This window comes from Cavia porcellus, unplaced genomic scaffold, assembly GCF_034190915.1.
Source record: "Cavia porcellus strain 051 isolate PalLab524CR breed Dunkin Hartley unplaced genomic scaffold, mCavPor4.1 scaffold_25, whole genome shotgun sequence".
NCBI classification, from domain to species: domain Eukaryota; kingdom Metazoa; phylum Chordata; class Mammalia; order Rodentia; family Caviidae; genus Cavia; species Cavia porcellus.
This window is the reverse complement of record NW_026947508.1, coordinates 33,073,522-33,091,961: the sequence shown is the minus strand read 5'-3', so window position 1 is coordinate 33,091,961 and position 18,440 is coordinate 33,073,522. Positions and strand designations below refer to the sequence as shown.

Sequence of the window (18,440 nt, the reverse complement as noted above, 5' to 3'; positions counted from 1 at the left end):
ATTAAGAAGAGAACTGCTAAATTAGAATTGTCTCAAACACTTTTTTAAAAAAAAAAAATTAGTGAGCTCCGACATGTGAACTAGACTGAGACCCAGGCTGAGGTAGGAATTAGGAAAAAATAATGAAAATTATCATGAGACCATTATATCTCTACAAATCCTACTAATAACAAATCTGGCATCTATTATCTTTCCTTTCAAAATTCTATGGTTATGAATCACCTCCTCCTGGTCTAGTTCAACCGTCTTCACTATAGTCACTGTGTCTGAACTGGAAGACTGAATTTGGTACTATCAACCTTTGTGGTGGAAAAATCTTCCTATCTTTGGTTTCTGTGCCACTAATGTACTTCCTGATTCTTCTCAGAATGTTTTACCTATTAGTCTATTATGTGACTCAAAATTCCAAAGCTCAAAGCCTTCTCCATTATACTTCCCATCTTATACATATCTACTCACATTTTACTACCAGTTATAGTCCAGTCACTACAAAATCTGCATTTCCTTTCTCTAGATAATGATTAAATGCATAAGGTTTAGTAACTTGCCTGAAGTCCCTTACGTTTCAGTAAGGTAATACACATAGTTCAGAAAAATGTCTGGCATACATAAGTACTTAATGTTAGCTATTCAACCAGTACCTTATATGTCAGGACATCTTACTCCTTCTTTTTGTTGTTTGTTTGTTTTTTGGCTTTTTGAGACAGGGTCTCACTAGGCAGTTCAGCCTGGCGTTGAGCTCACTTTCCTAGCCCAGGCTGGCCTCAAACTTGCAACGACCCTTTTGCCTTGGTCTCCCCACTTTCTGAAGAGAATTAGAGTACCCGATCAAACTAACTCTATCCTTGAAAGACCCTCCATGAACACCCTCATCAATCCCAACTTCACTTATTATTCACCAATACAGATTATCTGTGACAGTCAAGGTCCTTCATATTTTTTGTCTATTGCCATTTCTCTGCCTTTGCACATGCCTCTTTGATTTCCTGGAAAAACTCTTTCCACTTTGTGAATTTTTCTCACATATCACATAAATCTTTGACCTTGGTTGCACTTTTAACTCCAACAGGAGTTGGATGTTATTTGGTGATTTTGTAGGTTGTCTGTTTGTTTTCGTTTTTTGAGGCAGGGTCTTGCTATCTAGTTCAGGGTAGCCTTAAACTTACTATGTAGCCCAGGCTGGCCTTGAATTGACAGCAATCTTCCTTACCTTAGCCTCCCAAGTGCTAGGATTACAGGCAGGCACCACCATACCTGGTTGTTCAGTGATTTTGATGTACAAGCGCTGCTTCTCCAACAAAAGAAACTTCTGTTCCTCTTTCAACAACTGTTGAGTTTTTCAAAGAGACCCCTATTTTAGTTTCCAAGTTTTTTCATAAGACTACTTCACAAATAGGCAGCTCGGTCCTTTGCAGAAGTACAGTACACAAATGTTGACTGACTTACTAAAAAATGTTTCACATTGTATCAAAAGACAATCACTGCTTTCCACTGCCCCACCCATAACTTAGCACAGTAAAAGCAGGCACGATCTGTATTTCAGTGTTTTTGTTCTATGTAGAAAGAAAAAGGAAGACTATACTAACAATTATACCCAATAAAAGAAATAAAACAATTATTAGAAATATAACTCAAGGCTAGTATAATGGTGCACTCTTCTAATCTCAGCACTCTGGAAGCTGGGTAGGGTGACTCCAAATTCAACCCCAGCCTGGGCAACTTCGCAAAACTTAGTCTTGAAATAAAAAAATTTTCTAGAAGGGCTGAGATACAATTCAATATGAAGGCCTGAGTTCAATTTCCAATAACACACACACACATGATTTTAATTCATTCTCAAAAAGACTACATAATATGAAAAACAACAGAATGCTAGCTATTTAGGAACTGAGTGACTTCGAAACAGTAAAATTTTTTATTTCACCCAAACTAACTAACTAAAAAGGCCAAAATAATTATGTTCTGGCTTCATCCAAAAAAATCTCATAATGGAATGAGAAACTCTCCAGGATCTTCAGCAGCACAAAGCCAAGAACAAGATTCTCTCGGTAACTCCAACACAAGACCAGAAAAAGACAACTTCTCAGATTTACTTAAGAAACTAAAAAAGTCAACCACATTTATATACCCCACCCAGTTAGGGAAGAAACAAAACTCTAAGAGATGTACTGCTTTACTGTAAGTATGTGCTAAGGTCTAGAAGGAATGAAAGATTTCTCTCACTGTTACAGTAGTCTCTTCCCTGTAAAGAGAGCAATCTGTGGTCTCAAAAAAGCTAAACACAGGACGATGGAAACTTAACCTGGAAAGGACATTATAGGAGGGAAAAAAGTATACAAACCGCATGTTTCTAAACCGGTGTCTAGAGTCCAACATAGTCAACAGAAAGAAAAGTGAAATAAAAGGACTTCCACAAAAAAGGAAACTAAGTGAAACTACTGCTATCTTGCAAGAAAAAACTATATATAACACACCTATATGACATGTATGCTTCTTCACGAGGGAACAAAATACAGTAGAAGGAAAAATAAAATAATTGTTAGGAAAAAGAAAATACATGATACAATCCCCAACTCTACTCATTCAGGAATAAATACATCTAGGAACGCCATAAACTAGTGCAACAACCAAAATGGAAAACCTCTGCCAATCATACACACAAAAAATAAAACAGAAATATGAAAACTATACGCATCAAAGCACCAGTAACAGGAGCTTATTCTCATTTTAGGATCGAGAGAAGAGAAAGAAGAGCTGATGGGAGATGAGAAAAAAAGTCAATGAAACTAAGCTCTGGTATGTCCCTTACTGATTTCAATTTCAGAGAGTACAAAACTCTTGGTTTCTTCTATCTAACCAACTGTAGGGCTCTGCAAAGCAAACTGACCTTAGCACTTTCCACATCACCCGTAGGAAATCACCAAAGGAAAAACCATCCCGTTAACCTCCCTCTTCACCAGCTGCAAAAATGGAGAGGATGGGGGGGACGGGACACCCTACCACGTGGGCAGGATGCAACACACACAGGACACCAACACATCCGCAAGGAACGGCTGCCTTTGCCCCAATGCCAGCAAAGGACACAGCGAAAGAATGGGCGGGAACGCAGGCCCCTCGCGAGGGCCTCCTCCGCCGAAGGGCACCCCGAAGGCACAAGGTACTAGCCGCCTTCCGGACCGAAAAGCGCCCACAGGCTTGAAGAGAAGGACTCGCATCGCGCCGGGGCCCGGGGGCTGGCCCAGACGAGGGCGCGAGTCGCGGAGAGGAGACGCCCGCTGCCCTCGGACTCCGAGCTCAGCGATCTACGTCCGGTTCCCCCGGGCCCCATCTGGGGGAGGGGCCGGAGGCGCGGAGCCGCCGCTCCCCAGCTGAGGGGCAGCAGCAGCTGAGAAGCGCCGTGGGGGAGGGAGGCACCCAAGCCTCGCGCCCCGCCAGGCCCGGCCAGAGCCCCCGCCCCGCCCGCCGCTCACCACGCAGCGCGCAGCGGCTGAGAAAGCAGAAAGCGTCTCGCGGAGGGCAACCCCTGCCTCGGTCCCGGGAGATGCCCCAGCCCCGCCTCCTCGCCCGTCGCCCCGGCCCGGCGGCGCGGGCGCCTGGCACTCACCTCAGGCTGCGCAGGCCGGGACGGCCCGGCCGAGCCCCCGGCCGCTGCGTGCGACTCCGCCCCCTAAGAAGGGTCCCAATAGCGCCTGTTGTGAGCCGCCAGGGCCCGAAGCAGCGCCGAGAGCGGCGGCGGCAGCGGGAGCAGCCAACATCCGGGGCCGCGCACCCGGAACTACTTACCGACCCACGCCCCCCCACGCCCCCGCCTCCCTCGCCTCCCGCGACGTCTCTGCGCCACCGTACTGGCGTCGGCGACGGCGGCGGCAGCGGCGGTAGCGTCAGGGCCCTCCGCGATCTCGCGACTTACACTGGATTCCTCCGCCAAGGCAAATAGTGCCCTGGGACTTCAGTGGCTCCACCGCCGCGTTACTGGTGTTAACAATTGCCGCGCACAGTTCCGTGCGATTTTGGTCCCTGTCCCTCAGAGTGACGTCTGGGGAATGCAGTTGGCAAAAGCTGCCCCGCAGTCGATGATTGCTAGGACCTGCGGCCCCGGACCGTTTCCAGGGGTCCCGTGCACCATATGGAATGTGGCCTCGTGACCTCTCTCCCTGCCTTCCAACCTGTGCCACCTCAGCGTAGTGGCAGGCACCGAAGCTTCACCAAGAAATCTGGCCCCTTTCCGACCTCACACACCGAGGAGGTACAGGGCCCTGCGAAGGCAGAAGCGGATCTTCCCTGAGGACACTTGCTCTTAAAAACCTCACGAGCTGCGGGTTCTAGGCCCGCTTCTGCGGTGGCCTTTCTTTTGCGGAGTCATATTTTCTCTCTACTAAACAAAGGACTTGGAACTCTGAAAGGCCTTCAGACTCTCAGGGTCACTGTCTGAGTTATAGTCCTGCTATCAACAGGTGGAGGGAGCATTAAGAAAGGTATTTCCGACGCCTGCTGGACTTTGGGATTTACTTCTGCGTCAGTCTTCACTGAGTCTCTGAACTGTTAGCACTGATAATCTTCCCTGTAATTGCACGCTTAATTACATTGCGATACATTATTTGCTGTTGCTTCATTAACCTACTCTCTGTACAGCACTGAGGACACTTAAACTCCATAAATGTTTCATATTTGAATACGGAGGCATTCTTTAGATAAACGCTAGGTTAATTGGATGAGAGGAATAAGAGAGACCTGAGTGACTTGGCCTTGGAAAGTTATTTTTCTGTCAAAGAGATCAGATAAAGACTTCCAGTATTTTAAGATCTGAGCACTCCATTCCTTCAGCAAATATTAAACACCTGCCCTTTGCCAAGCAACTCCATGCCCTGCGTCCCTGGGGATTCAAAGTCGTCACATAACACCTTTTCTTTATAGTACTCTAACAAGATTCTCAACATTCATTTTCTCGTCCACCCAACATATATTTGCCAATCACTACTTAGTTCGCAGATTCTGCAGTACTTTTGGATGAAAGGGTACCAGGAATCGAACCTAGGACCTTACACTTGCCGGGTAGGGCGCTGTCACTCTGCTAAATCTCTAGCCCTTCTAAGGTATTTTAGTGCTCAAGAAGTGTCAATGAGAAGAGAGAAAAATACTCTACCTCTTGGAGCTTTTATTCTAGGGGACAGAATTGTGAAATAGGTGTTGAGAGCGCTAGGAAAAAGTAGGCTAAGGGTTATAAGGAACACTAGAAGAAGAAACAATGAAACAATAAATCGAGCTATCAGGGTGAACCCCATTTATAATACAATTTTAACCAGACTTGGGGGAATTGAAGGAAGGAACCATGCAGATGTGGCAAAAGCATTCCTGAAAATGTTAGAAATAGTGAAGAGGCCAGGACAGTTAGAAAATAAGATTGGAAGATCAGAACAGAAAAGGAATCTTGACTAAGATTCATTCTGGCTTGCTTTGCTAAGAGCAGGAAGTAGTAGGATAATGATAATGATAGAAGCCAGAGGCTTCATTTTCTATGTGCAGGAGAATGCTGGCCAGGAAGGTATCAATGAATAGAATAAGATACAGATTATATAGTTTAAGAACTCATAGGGTAGCGGGGCATGCTGGCTCCTGCCTGTAATCCCAGCACTCGGGAGGCTGAGGCAGGAGGATTGTTGCAGGTTCGAGACCAGCCTAGGCTACAAAGTAAGCTCAAGGCCAGCCTGATCTGCATAGCGAGACCCGGTCTCAAAAAAAAAAAAAAAAAAAAAAACCCTCATAGGATAGTAGGAAGCAAGTGGATTACATAATTATAATACACTGGGATAAGGAAAATAGTATCCCAAAGAGCAGGCCACCTTTCCCAGCTTTCCTGAGTGGATAGATGTTCTCAGAGCTCCAAATTGCTGAAGGAATTAGAAATTCCTGATTCTTTGTTGGTCTGCTGGGTGGATCCTCAGTAACAGTAAACACTGGCCTTATTCCCAGTCTTTGTTGTCCAGAGCCTAACTTTATCTGAGAGACTATAGGGAGAAGGGTACTAATAAACAGTCTGGCTCAAGTATTTAAGGGGATAGACAAAACTAATGTTACCCCATTGAAAGAAACTAAAGCTAGTAGTCAACGGGGCTGCTTGTTTTTTGAGACAGTCTTGCTATGTATCCAGGCTGCCTTCTTAAACACACTGTGTGACTCAAGCTGGCCTTGAACTCAAGGCAGTCTTCCTGCCTCAGCCTTCCAAATGCAGCACCAGACCCAGTTTGGAGGTTTTCACCTGACACTAGAATCAAGGTCATAAAAATCCCAACCCAGGAATCTTGCTGAGCCGCTTGAGTAGAGTCAGCAAGAGGATAGAGTGAAAGTGAAGAAAGAGTTATTTTCGGACTGCAGCTAAAGTCTGGAGGTTAGCTAAAACTAAAGTCACTACCACTTCTTACAAGTCTTGGGTCAGTGACTCATCCCCGCTCAATCTCAGATTCCAAAATGCTTCTTTAAAGTGTTCGGCGGGGAAGGGACATAGAACTGGGGAGCGAACAAAACTCAATAGCTAGTTGCCAGAAAGGGGTGGAGGAGGTGGGGGAAAGAGTTTAGCTTTTACAAAGTGTTAAAAGGTGGAGAAGCAACTGACCCAACATGCTGCCTGTGGGATTTGTGCGAAATGAATAGAGTTTAGCTGTTCTTATCACAAACAATAACTGAGACGCTGGGTATTGATTTGCTATACTCTAGTAATCTGTTTACTGTATACATGGCAACATGTATGGCTTCAATATACACAATAAAAATTATTTTAAAAAATTTAAACACAAGGAACAGAAGGACTATATCCTCCCTCAAAAAAAGACTGTGATGGCTATAGTAGCAGAAGGAATTCTGGAACATTGTGAGAAGGAAAAGTTCCCAGGTGTGGTGGTGCGTGCCTGTAATCCTCATGAGGCAGGAGAATTGATGTGAGTTCAAGACCAGCCTAAATTACAGCACAAGACCTTGTCAAAAAAAAAGAAGAAAGAAAGAAAGAAAGAGAAAAGGAAAAGTTTAAAACCCAAATTGGAAAGGCAGAGTAAGCATCAGTTCTAACACTCTGTCACTATATTCTTGCATGCCTACATCGTTTAGTCCCTCTTAGCTTCTGTTTCCATACAACAAAAGCTACCTAGCCATGAAGATCATACACCAGTTATCGTAAAACAATATAGCCCCCAAAACAACTGTTTTTATGTATAGGGCTGAGTGTTAACACAGAAAAGGGTAGTTCACTGTCTTGGAGATGCAAACAGCTTGGAAGAGAGGCTGTGACACAAGAGAAACCTCAAAGATGACATGGTATTCCATGCAGGGTAAAGTAGGATACTAGGGCTTGACCTGCCATTTGAAGACACTTATTACTATGGACACAGGGCAGCAGCTCCCAAGCCTGACATGAGACCCAGCTAGCCCTGTACCTAGTACCAATCTTCTGACATGAGAAGAAGCCAAGCCTAGCACTTGATGCCAATCTTTTAGTGCAAGATCAAGTGGAACCACCTGGACCAACTATCAAAAAAGATTATCAAACGAATAACAGTGGGCCAGGGATTTAGCTCAGTGGCATAAGCGCCTGTCTGGCAAGCACGAAGTCATGAGTTTGATCCCTGGTACCAAAAAAAAGCAACAATCAACTGTGTACCCACTGCCTTTCTTGTCCTTCTACTTGCAGGAAATATCTTTTTTCCTTCAAAGTTCTTTTCTCCATGGGTGCTTCTTTTGTTCTCTTTTCCTTTTCTTTTTATTCCTGCCCCAAAATAAACAGTGATCTGTCACATTTGCCAATTGTCCTGACTAATTCATTGAATTTCCAGTAAGAACCTGGAAAACACTGCTGGTCCTTACTTCACCAATATCAAAGGGACAAATCCTTAAGAGACAAAGATTGCTTCAAGAGATAAAGGTTTTATTGTTTTGTGTTGTTTGCAATCTTTTCCCAGCTTCCTCTGGGTTACACATTCCCTGAGAGAAACACTGCCCAGAGCTGGGCTGCAAGTGCCTACAAAAACCTTGACACTAGCAGTACTTCAGTAGCTGAGTGTTCAACACTTCATGTGACCCACGGCCACTTAGGCAAATGACACTTTTCCTGATTCATTTCTCCCTTTGTATTTGTTATACAAGGAAAGCAAAACTGAGAAATGAATTTAAAATGAGCTGAGATCTGCAAGAGGTAGAGAGAAAAATGAGATACCTCTCCTATTATTCTCAGCCCTGGAAGACCCTTCCAGATTCCCTAGGTATCTTTACATAATACTTAATGTATTTCATATCTTAAATGCAAAAGAAAAAAAGACTGTACAGGCCTTTGGGAAGCTGTGTGCAGCACCACTTATGCACTTAATGGCAACACTTGGGTGTTAGTCACTGTGCATATTTAAATAGCATTCAATAGGCGTTTACCAAGTACCTGCTCCATACCAGCTATTGTGCTAAATGCCAAGAGTCAAAAAGAATAAAGAAGACATGAAAACAACTTCAGTGCAAATTGATAGAGATTTATACTTGTGCCATGGAAACAGCAGCAAAAAAGAAAGCCTTAAATGTTTTGCAGGCATGGGGGTGGGGAGATTTACCCTTAAAAGGTAAGGGAAATGCTAGGTTTGAGTAAATGAGTACAAATTTTATGTGTAGAGACAGAAGCAAGTTTGAGAGTAGAGGAAAAAAATGGTGGGGGGGGGGGCAATGGAGAACAGCTTATGGAAAGTCAAAAGATGGGCATATAAATAAAGAATATAGAAATAATTATCTGATAAATAAGCATTAAATTCCATTGGCTGATGGAAATAACTAATTCATAGAGCTAGACTACATCACTATATATACACTGTCTTAATACTGAGTTCCTGCCCTCTAGAAGTTTGGCATTAACTTCATATTAAATTGGTGAGGCAAATGTGATCCTTCCCACCCAGAATGGTGGTGCATACCTGTAATCTCAGCACTCTGGAGGCTGAGGCAGGAGGATCACTTAGAGTTTGAGGGCAATCAGGATTACACAGTGAGTTCATGGCCAGCATGAAATACATAGCAGGACCCTGTCTCAAAATGATATGAATCAAAATGTGATCTTTCCCAAACAGAAACTATACTGCTTAATAATTCTCCATTTTAAAAAGTAGCTTAGTATATCACCCCAGAGGAAAGCTAAATTTTTTTGGCAAATCTGACAATAAATTTACACTCTATACTTATACTATCCTACTGCTGTGTTCATCCATTCTTATTACTTATAACCACCTGGCTCAAAGCCTGGACTTCCTCCTCTCCCAGAATCAGCCAAGCTAATTAAAAACATAATGAAAGACACCAAGATAGGCGAGCAAACATTAGCAAATGCACATATTAAAAAAGTATTTACATTATGCGTAGGCAATGGTGTGGATGCAACTTGGGTGGCGCTAGGAAGTATGAGTCAGAGGATGTTCAAATAGAAGTGGGATCAGGAGAAATTTCCTCTTTACCAGTTACATAGTTTTTAATATCTTTTGCAGTAACAGAATGAAAGAAGGGACAAAGCAGACAAGGTTTGCAGCACACAGGATCCTGAAATTCTGGGTACAAATATGATAGTTGAGAAACAACCTCAAATTGTGACATCACTGGTTTGTTTCATACCTAATTAGATAAATAAGAACCATCAAGAAACCCCACGTGGCACATGGTAGCACATACCCATTGTCCCAAGACTCTGGAAGGCTGAAGCAGAAGGATCATAAGTTTGAATCCAACCTGGGGGACTTAGGAAATTAGAGAAACCCATTTCAAAATTAAAAATGCCTGAGAATGCAATTTTATACATGGTCCTATGTTCAATGCCCAATACCATACAAACAAACAAGCAACAGTGGTGATGGAGTAGCTAGCATTTATTGAGTGTTCCTGGGCTAGCAACATGATAGGCCCTTTGCTTATGTTTTCATTTAATTCTTATAGCAAATGTAGGAGATGGTGATCAGAATTTTATAGAAGAGAAAACAGAGGCTGACTAGTTTGAACATAGCAGAGCCAGGGTTTGAACCTAGAATTATCTAATTTTAAACTCTCTTCTTGTGCTCTCTTTCAAAGACCCTCTAAATTAGTAGAAGGTATTTTAAAGTGTTTTTAGCAGAAGTTTTTTACATTGATATACAAATTTCAATGCATTTGAAACTCAGTCTAGATCTGTGGGCTCAAAAAAGCCTTTATAAGCTAGCTGCAATGGACCATGGCTATGTCCCAGAAACTGAAGAAATTACAAATAAAATTAAGATACGGTTACTGTTCTTGAGACAAAGACCCTGCATTTCTAAACCCAACACCCCTTACTGTACCTGAAACCCACTAGGCACTCAATTATTTGAATAAATTCAAAATGCTATGGAGTTACGTAGAACTGTAACTCAAGTCTTCTAACTCCCTTCTCAGTAGCTCTTTCTTTGTCATGCATTACCTATGCCTTAGTTATTTTTTTCTCGTTGCTGAGACAAAATATCTGACCCCTAAAGTTCAATGGGGAAAGGTTTATTTAGTTCACAGATTGAAAGGTTTCAGTCCTTAATCGACTGGCTCCACGACAGGGTGACACATGGCAGAGAGGCAACAGTTTTCATGGCTGTTCAAGATAGTAAAAGCAACAAATGAGAGAGGGAAACAAGCCTCTTTCTGCCCCCTGTATCTTTTATCTCCTGGGATTAGGGCAGTACCAATCTAATCAGCGGACTGATCCAGCAATCACCCACCCTTAACTCCAGCACCTTTAATCCCAACATGAATCAGTCACAAACTCTAGATTCAGGTGCTTCTAAAAAGCACCCCCACCCCATGACTGCATGAGGCTTTGGGAAGGTCATCCAGACAGAAACTATAACAGCCTAATTGAGTTAAAAGATTATTATTATTAACTTTTCTATAATACTTTATGGTTTATGTACACCCTATTTATTTGAAGTGCCACATAAATAAATATCTAGAATATCAGCATCTACAGGGTTGGAAGCATAGTAGGCATTCAGTAAGAACAACAAACCTCTTTGAGAGAATCACAAAGTATAGAAAGCATAGAAGAGTCCAGAGGATTTGGCAATGAGGAATCTAGCTTGAAGTGCACAGTGGATCAAGACTTTAATGGAACTAGATTAAGAGAACATATGGTTAAAGTTAAATTCACACAAACATAAATGCAGGGTTCTGAGGCTTAACTTTTTCCAGTCATCTATAAAGAGTACAGGGCAATAATTGAAAAAGCTTTTCATTATAGGCTTGGGATGTAGCTCAGTGGTAGATTACTTGCCTACATGCATGAAGCCCTGGGTTCTGTCTCCAGCATGGGGATGAGGGGTGAGAGGTTGTGCCTTGGGAGGGAATCTTGCATGGAAGCTTTGAAGAGAATCCTGTGAACTTAATAAGGACTATCTAAATCTCTGGTCAACTCTTCAAAAGCAAGAAGACTTGACCTATTATACTATTCCCTTAAAAATTTAAGATACTGCAAATATAATGTTATCTAATTCTAAAGTATAACAAAGTTGGGCATAATTAGGTTGGGCTAAGGCAAAGCCGAGAAATTAAGAGTTATCCACTGAATTAAGAGTAATCCTAATAGCCTGTAATTCCACCATTCGGAAAGCTGAGGCAGAAGGATTGCCATGAGTTCAAGGCTGACCTGGGCTATGAAGGGAGTTCAATGCCAGCCTGAAATGTACAATGAAACTCTATCTCAAAAAAGAAAAAAAAGAGTAACCCCAGTAGTTGAATTGTCTAATGTCTGTGGAAATATTTTTTTTTTGGTCAAGAAATTATATTGGAATTTCTTGTCATAGAAAAAAACTCCAGAAATCCAGCTGGGTGAGGTGCTGTGCACTGCAGTCCTCGCTATATTAGGAGAATTCCTTGAGCCCAAGAGTTCAAGATCAGCCTGAGCAATACAGTAAGAAACTGTCTCTTAACAAAAAATATTCTCGCAACTGAAGTATTGAAGATAAATCAATGTGATGTCTTGACTTTCATTTAAAACATCCCCAAGGGTATGTGTGTGAGGTAGATATGACAAGACTGATAAAGTGTTGATGCCTGCAGAATTACAGAGGTGGAAATAATGGCTTCTTCAAGAACAGCAAGTGGGAGAAGAAATTCATATTTTACCTCTAATTCCTCATAATGTTCCTAAAAGTCAGAGGTCATCATCCCTGTTTTATAGGCCAACAGGGAATTTGCTGGTGAATGGAAATCTAAAGACTTGAGCCTCAATTCTATGCCTGTGAAATCTTCCCTTTTATTAATATGATTGCTAAATATGTTTTCTTGTATTTTGATATTTTAGCAGAAGTGGAGGAGGTTGTTTTTCCTCTGTTGTGTAATGGAAAGTTATTTGTAATTCCCATTTTTTACTTTTCCCTAAAAGTTCTCATTTCCTCCTTTTGGCAGTGATTTTGAACACTTATGAAACTGTTTTTATTTCATCCAAATTCATACCAACTCTGGCTTGCTCCCACTCTTCAGCATGGTTGCATGAGTGTAGAGTGTTCCTTCTTGCAATAGCGCTTGAAACAATAGATTCCAAAAGACATGTACACACATGCTTCTGTTTAAGTCCCTAAATACAGTATTTCCCTTTCAATCATTTAGCAGTTAGTTTATGGTCTACCCATTCATTTTTTTTTCTCCTGCCTTACTCTTCTAGTGATGTTTCTTGTTCCTTGCCTTCATGAAATATTCCACCCTTTCATCTATAAATAGAATCTTAATTGGATCTGTTTCTAAACTAAATTACTCTAGAAATGCTGGTAAACTGAATATCTACTTACTCAGTAAACATTTGTTAAATGCCAACTACAACTACAGTGCTAAAGGCTGAGAGTACAAATATAAAAGCAGTTGCTAGGGGGCAGTATAACATAATAGTGGTCGAACCTACAGTTAAAAATCCACCCTGCCCTTTGCTAGCATAATGAGGTTAATTGAACAAATTGCTCAATTTCTCTGAATCTCAGTTTTCTGATCTGTAAATAGGGATTATTATGGTACCTATTGCATAAATATGTTGTGAGTTAACAGAAAATATGCCTGGGTAGAGTACTTAACACAGCAATTAGCACAAAACAAGTGTTATAAATGATAACACTTTCTATTCTCTTGTATGATTCAAGCATAATGGAGGAAGTTAAATTAGGTCCCATAAACCTAGTGGAAGTTTTTTTTTTCCTGAGACAGAGCCTATATAGTTCAGGCTAGCCTTTGAACTCCATGTAGTCCAGGATGGCCTTGAACTTGCAACAATCCTCCTGCCTCAGTCTCTCAAGTGCTGAGATTAGAGGTGAAGGAAGGAAGTTGATCAGTCATAGTGATGAGTGTTTTAAGGAAAATTTGTAGATACAGAAATATTACAGCTCAGCCTTGAAAATGTGGGCAAGATTATTGAGGCCAGGTAAAGCAGGAGACTGACTCCAAGTATAAAGGCCTAGATCTATTCTCAAGGTTGCACATACCTGAAGGGCCCTGGAGATTGTGAAGGGGTCAGGCGAGCTCCGTATAGCAACAGTGTCAACGTTCAACTCCTTCCTCTGCCCACTCCTACTAGGTTCATTCCCCTCCTAGAATTAATTGTAAAATTCCCCCACCTTTCAGAAACATACCTTCTGCCCATAAACTTCCACTCAGAGTCTATTTTTCAGCCTAAAACATCACAAATGATACTAAATGTAATTTGAAGTAGAAAGACCATTTATGTGTACAGTATAAAAAATTACTATGGAGGACCAGCCAAGGGAAATATATATTTAGTCATTCAACTGTCACAATGTTGACTACTATACTAAGGAATACTATACTATACTATACTAAGGAATATTTTGTGTTTCCTTACATGTAAATATTTACCTGTAGTCTTGGATAAGTATACTTAATGTTTTAAATATATGATTTTTTTATTAAAATTACAGGATTTTATTGAACAAACAAATAGTTATTGCTAGGTATAGTGTGTAAAGGGTCATTTGTCATCCTACAACAACAATAACAACAAATACAGGTTTTTAAAAAATTTATCAGGGTTGGGGATTTAGCTCAGTGGCTCAGCGCCTCCTTGGCAAGCATGAGGTCCTTAGTTTGATCCTGGTACCATTCCCTAAAAACAATTTATTCTCAAAGAGGAAAATAATGAAACAGCAAGTGAAAAGAAATCTTAATACTTGCACTTAGGAGTGTTAAATTTCATTACTTTGCTAAAAAATTTTTAAAGTAATAAGAAAAAATAAGTTTTCATAAAACTATCATGAGAGTATGTAAACTATCAAATGTGGACCATATGTACTTATAAACACTCCCAAAGTTTGATGTCAGAGATTCAACAAGAGCTATTAGAAGTATCCAAGTGCATTTACCCTTGGTTATCCTTTTTTTTAAAAGGGAATAAAATGAAACAATAAAATGGAGCCAAACGAAACAGTGAAAATAATACTGGATTTCTAAAACAAGACAGAAGGAAATTCCCCATAGTTGCTCTATTGCATATTGTTATCCTCTAAATAGATGCTCAGGCCTGCAAGGCCGATCAAACAATATAAGCATTAGTTGTTTTTTTTACTTCAGTAGCTGTCATCTCAGCTTGTGTTCCTCCAAATCAGGTGGTTGCTTGTGGGATGGGGCGGGGTGTGTGTGTGTGTGTGTGTGTGTGTGTGTGTGTGTGTCTTGTCTCCCAACCCATACACTGGCTAGCTCACAGGAAGGGGTTGGCTTCTTGGTTCTCCTCCTGGCCCACATGGCTGCCACTGGCTGATGGGAGGCAGTCGGCTTTTTGGTTCTCTTCCTGGTCCTCATGGAGGAGAGGGTTACATATATGACTCTTTAACCTTTTCAGCTTTTTATCTTGAAAATCCTTAAAGAGATATGCCAATGACAAGAAATATAATGAACCCCCAATGTCCATTATCCTGCTTCACCAATGATTAAGTATAGCTGGTTTGTTTCCTCTATATCTCTACCCTCACATTGGTCCTTTTGGGTTATTTTGAAGCAAACTCCAGTTTTTGTGCTACATCAATGACATATATTTTAAAATACATCTTCAAAAGATATAAACTCTTTAATGAAACGATCATGGTGCTATTATCTTATCTAAAAAATTAATGCAGATTTTTGAAGTCTTTGGTGTTAATTTTTTTAATCTATCATATTAGTGTTTAAATTCCCAGTCATATTTATAAGTTTCCTAAAATTTTGTTTGAATCAAATACTCAGATAAGGCTGGACATGATGGCACATACTTATAATCATAATTATCGGGATGCTGAGGCAGGGGGATAGCTACAAGTTCAAGGCCAGCCTGGCGCTATAGCAAGTTCAAGGCCAGCTGAACTGTATAATGAGACTGTGTCAAAATAAATAAATAAACACCTCTGATAAGATCAGTGTAGTACTTCCACAATTTGGATGGACAGATAGATACATAGAGATATGTCATAACAATCCTACAGTAAAAGGTTTATAATCTCCTTTGTATAAATACCAGTAAGATAAATGTCTTTCCACACAATTGGCAAATGACAGAAGCAGAAGGAGTAGTTATGACTGGCTCCCAAGGATTATCTACCAGCTCCCAGTCCTTTGAACACAACTAAATTGTAACAATAATCCCTGCTTACAAACAGATTACATCTGTTTAAGAGAAATGTAAATTACTAAGACAATTAAAAATATCAGATAGGAAAATACTATATAAAACACAAATAATGAAAACGTGTGTATTTTGCAAGTATTGACTAGTTTTAGTAATAAATGAGCAATGAGGGAGAAGGGGACATGACATCAACATGGATTGAAGTTCCTGAGAGAGGCTTCATCAAGCAATGCAGTAATTATTGCAAATATAAAAGCTTTCCCAGTGAGCAAAGGGTCCTTTGCACAAGCATCCTCTCCCTTGGGATCCATGTCATACTGACACAAAGATTTTGTCACCATGGCAACTGGTCATTGGACCAATGAAACAATCAGTTGTCACGGTAACACAATCTCTATCTTACTCCCACCAAGCATTTGCCTTGGGTGCAAAACTGAAGAAAGTGCCCACATCTCTGTCACTTGTATGATTAATGCGTCCAAAGTTGTGCAAAGACCATCTTTCTGGAAAAAAATCAGAATTATAGGTGAAAACAAGATCTTCCTTGTGCACAATTAATATCCTAGGGATGGTGGCAATATGATATTGCTAAAGCTATTTGGTTGGTGATTTTGGTTGTGTTTCTGCCACCAATTGTGACCAGTGGCTGGGTTTATAGCAGCATTACAAGTGTGTACTGCAAAATCATTAGCACCCAAAACACTTGATTTCTGTAGCATGGAGAATGGCTTGTGTGTTATGCATGCTGTGCTTGGCTAGGGCAGGGGTGTGTGCCAGGGTTAATTCTAATGACCTCAAGAGAAGTGGATCACCTTAAGAGGATGACAGAAATGATGTTTCACGAGTGTTCTGTATGAGCCCATTTTCAATATAAAATGAAATTAATGGGAAAATTAAATGTCTGTAGCTTCCTGAGATATCTGTGACAATTTGGCTGGCGTTGAATTGGGTCACAGTGTTGTAAGCAAAATATTGCAGTAAATAGTTTGAAAGAGGCTGAACCAAGTTGCTTGACAGTTGCAGTGCATGAAGCTTCCCAGAAGAGGGCAGCACATGCACACTTCTGTGGGTGAAACCTTCACTTTCTTCCTTTTGCTCAAGGTGCTCTGATCCCACAAGGGAAACTATTTGGCTGGTTTTATAGCAAGGATCCCCAAGGGAAATGTCCTTCGCGTGTAATATGGGTAAAGTTTACATTTGAAAACCAAAAATTCTCTCTATTAATGTTATTGTGACTCTGGGGCATGAATCTCTCTCAGTTTCTTTTTTCTTTCCTTTTTTAATGATAGCCAGGCTTTCTGGCCTCCCCATGGATTTCTCTTCATATCATTCCTTTCCACACTGTGTTCCCTCCAGGTCCCAGTGTGTTTTCATCTGTTATGCTCACCGAGACTTTTGAGTTTGCTTCTCGTGGGTCAGTGCAGTTTCCTGATCACCAGAATCCTTCCTGTGCCTCTGGGTTAGGACATCACCAGCTGGATGGCTGGGGACTCCTCACAATTCTAATCTGCTCACTTCCAAGTCCCCAGTCCCCCCTGCTGCTCATTGCTGCTTCCCTTAAAGTCTCCTGGTTTCACAACAAATTGTGAGAAATTCTCCAATTCCTCAGATTGAAACCAGTGGAACAGGTGCCCTGAATTTCACATTGTTCTCACACAACAGATCCAAAGAGACAACATAGTTTACTAGTTTTGCCTTTAAAATACAGTCACCATCTGCCTCCTTTTCCTATAGGGTCTGCTGGGAAAAGGGCAGGAAGAAGACCTCGGAAGGAGAGTTTTCTTTTCTCTCTTCCATGTCACAAGTGCTTGGTGCTCTGCTCTTTTCTTCACGCTCCCTGGCAGAAACCTCAGCTGCAAGTTGTTGTTCTGATTTTTTAGCCTCTTCCTCTCACACAGAGCAGTCTGTGCTGTGCTGCTCCCCAGACAGCAGTGCAGGAGGGCAGCTGGGCCTCCCCAGGCAGGGAAGCTTCTGTTCAGGGTGCTAGCACTGTGGGTGGTTTATATAAACTCTGCCAACAGTGATAAACCCCAGCATCCTCAGCCTCCACCCTACTGATTGTGAGTATGAAATCTGTTCCTGACCCACTGCCACTGAACCTGTCTGATATGTCAGAAAATCAGTTGGAAACCTCATAAATCACACACCTTGGAGCCTGGCCTGGCTTGTGCACCACCCAATGCAAATAAGTGTTTCTATCACTATGCAGGAGGCTGTGACTGGACCTGCAGGAGATGGAGGCCGACTTTCTAGGGGAGACAGACAGAGAGAGTGGGGTCTGGGTCATCACAACTTCTCCTCTTGATCCTGAAATGATGGAGGAGTAGTCAAATGTCAGGAAGCAACATCATAAACTGTTTTGATAAGTTTGAAAGATTTTCAAATTTGAAATTGTGTCTAAGGTTTCTAATTACAAGAACCCCTCTAGAATTCATTTCTGCACCCCATTCTTTCTTTGTGGCAATCTTTATCAGACATCTGTTCTTTGATCCGGCCTGCAGATCAACAAGTTCAGAACTCCTGGAGGGGAAACGGGGATTAAATAAAAGACATAGGAGAGACAAAAGAGAGACGAAAGCAAGACGAAATAATCCGATCAAGCTTCCGGTTTATTCAGAAAATAATCACACCTTTTATAGGCTAAGGGCAGGAGCTGGGACAGGAAGAGGTTAAACAGATGAATACAACAGGGTCACCATCACATCCGGATACGTGACGTAAGCAGGAGAGGATTATGGTTAATGTAGGCAGACGCAGTGCCCATAGGAGAGAGGGAGACATCGAGGCAGCAATGCCTGTCACTCTGCTCCCTACAGTTCTTGAGTGCCTCACGAATTTT

At 41.5% G+C, this 18,440-nt stretch overlaps 1 protein-coding gene across 6 annotated transcripts in view; it reads right to left on the bottom strand.

Annotated features, from left to right (window-relative positions):
• LOC134472810 (zinc finger protein 684-like) overlaps window positions 1-3,054 on the bottom strand; it is a 122,555-nt gene extending 119,501 nt beyond the window's left edge. For all 6 annotated transcript variants that reach the window (XR_010042785.1, XR_010042786.1, XM_063235160.1 and 3 more), the window contains exon 1: window positions 2,888-3,054. The gene's annotated coding sequence lies outside the window, so the exon portion shown is untranslated. The remainder of the gene's footprint in view (window positions 1-2,887) is intronic.
• Between the last annotated feature and the right edge of the window lie 15,386 nt (window positions 3,055-18,440).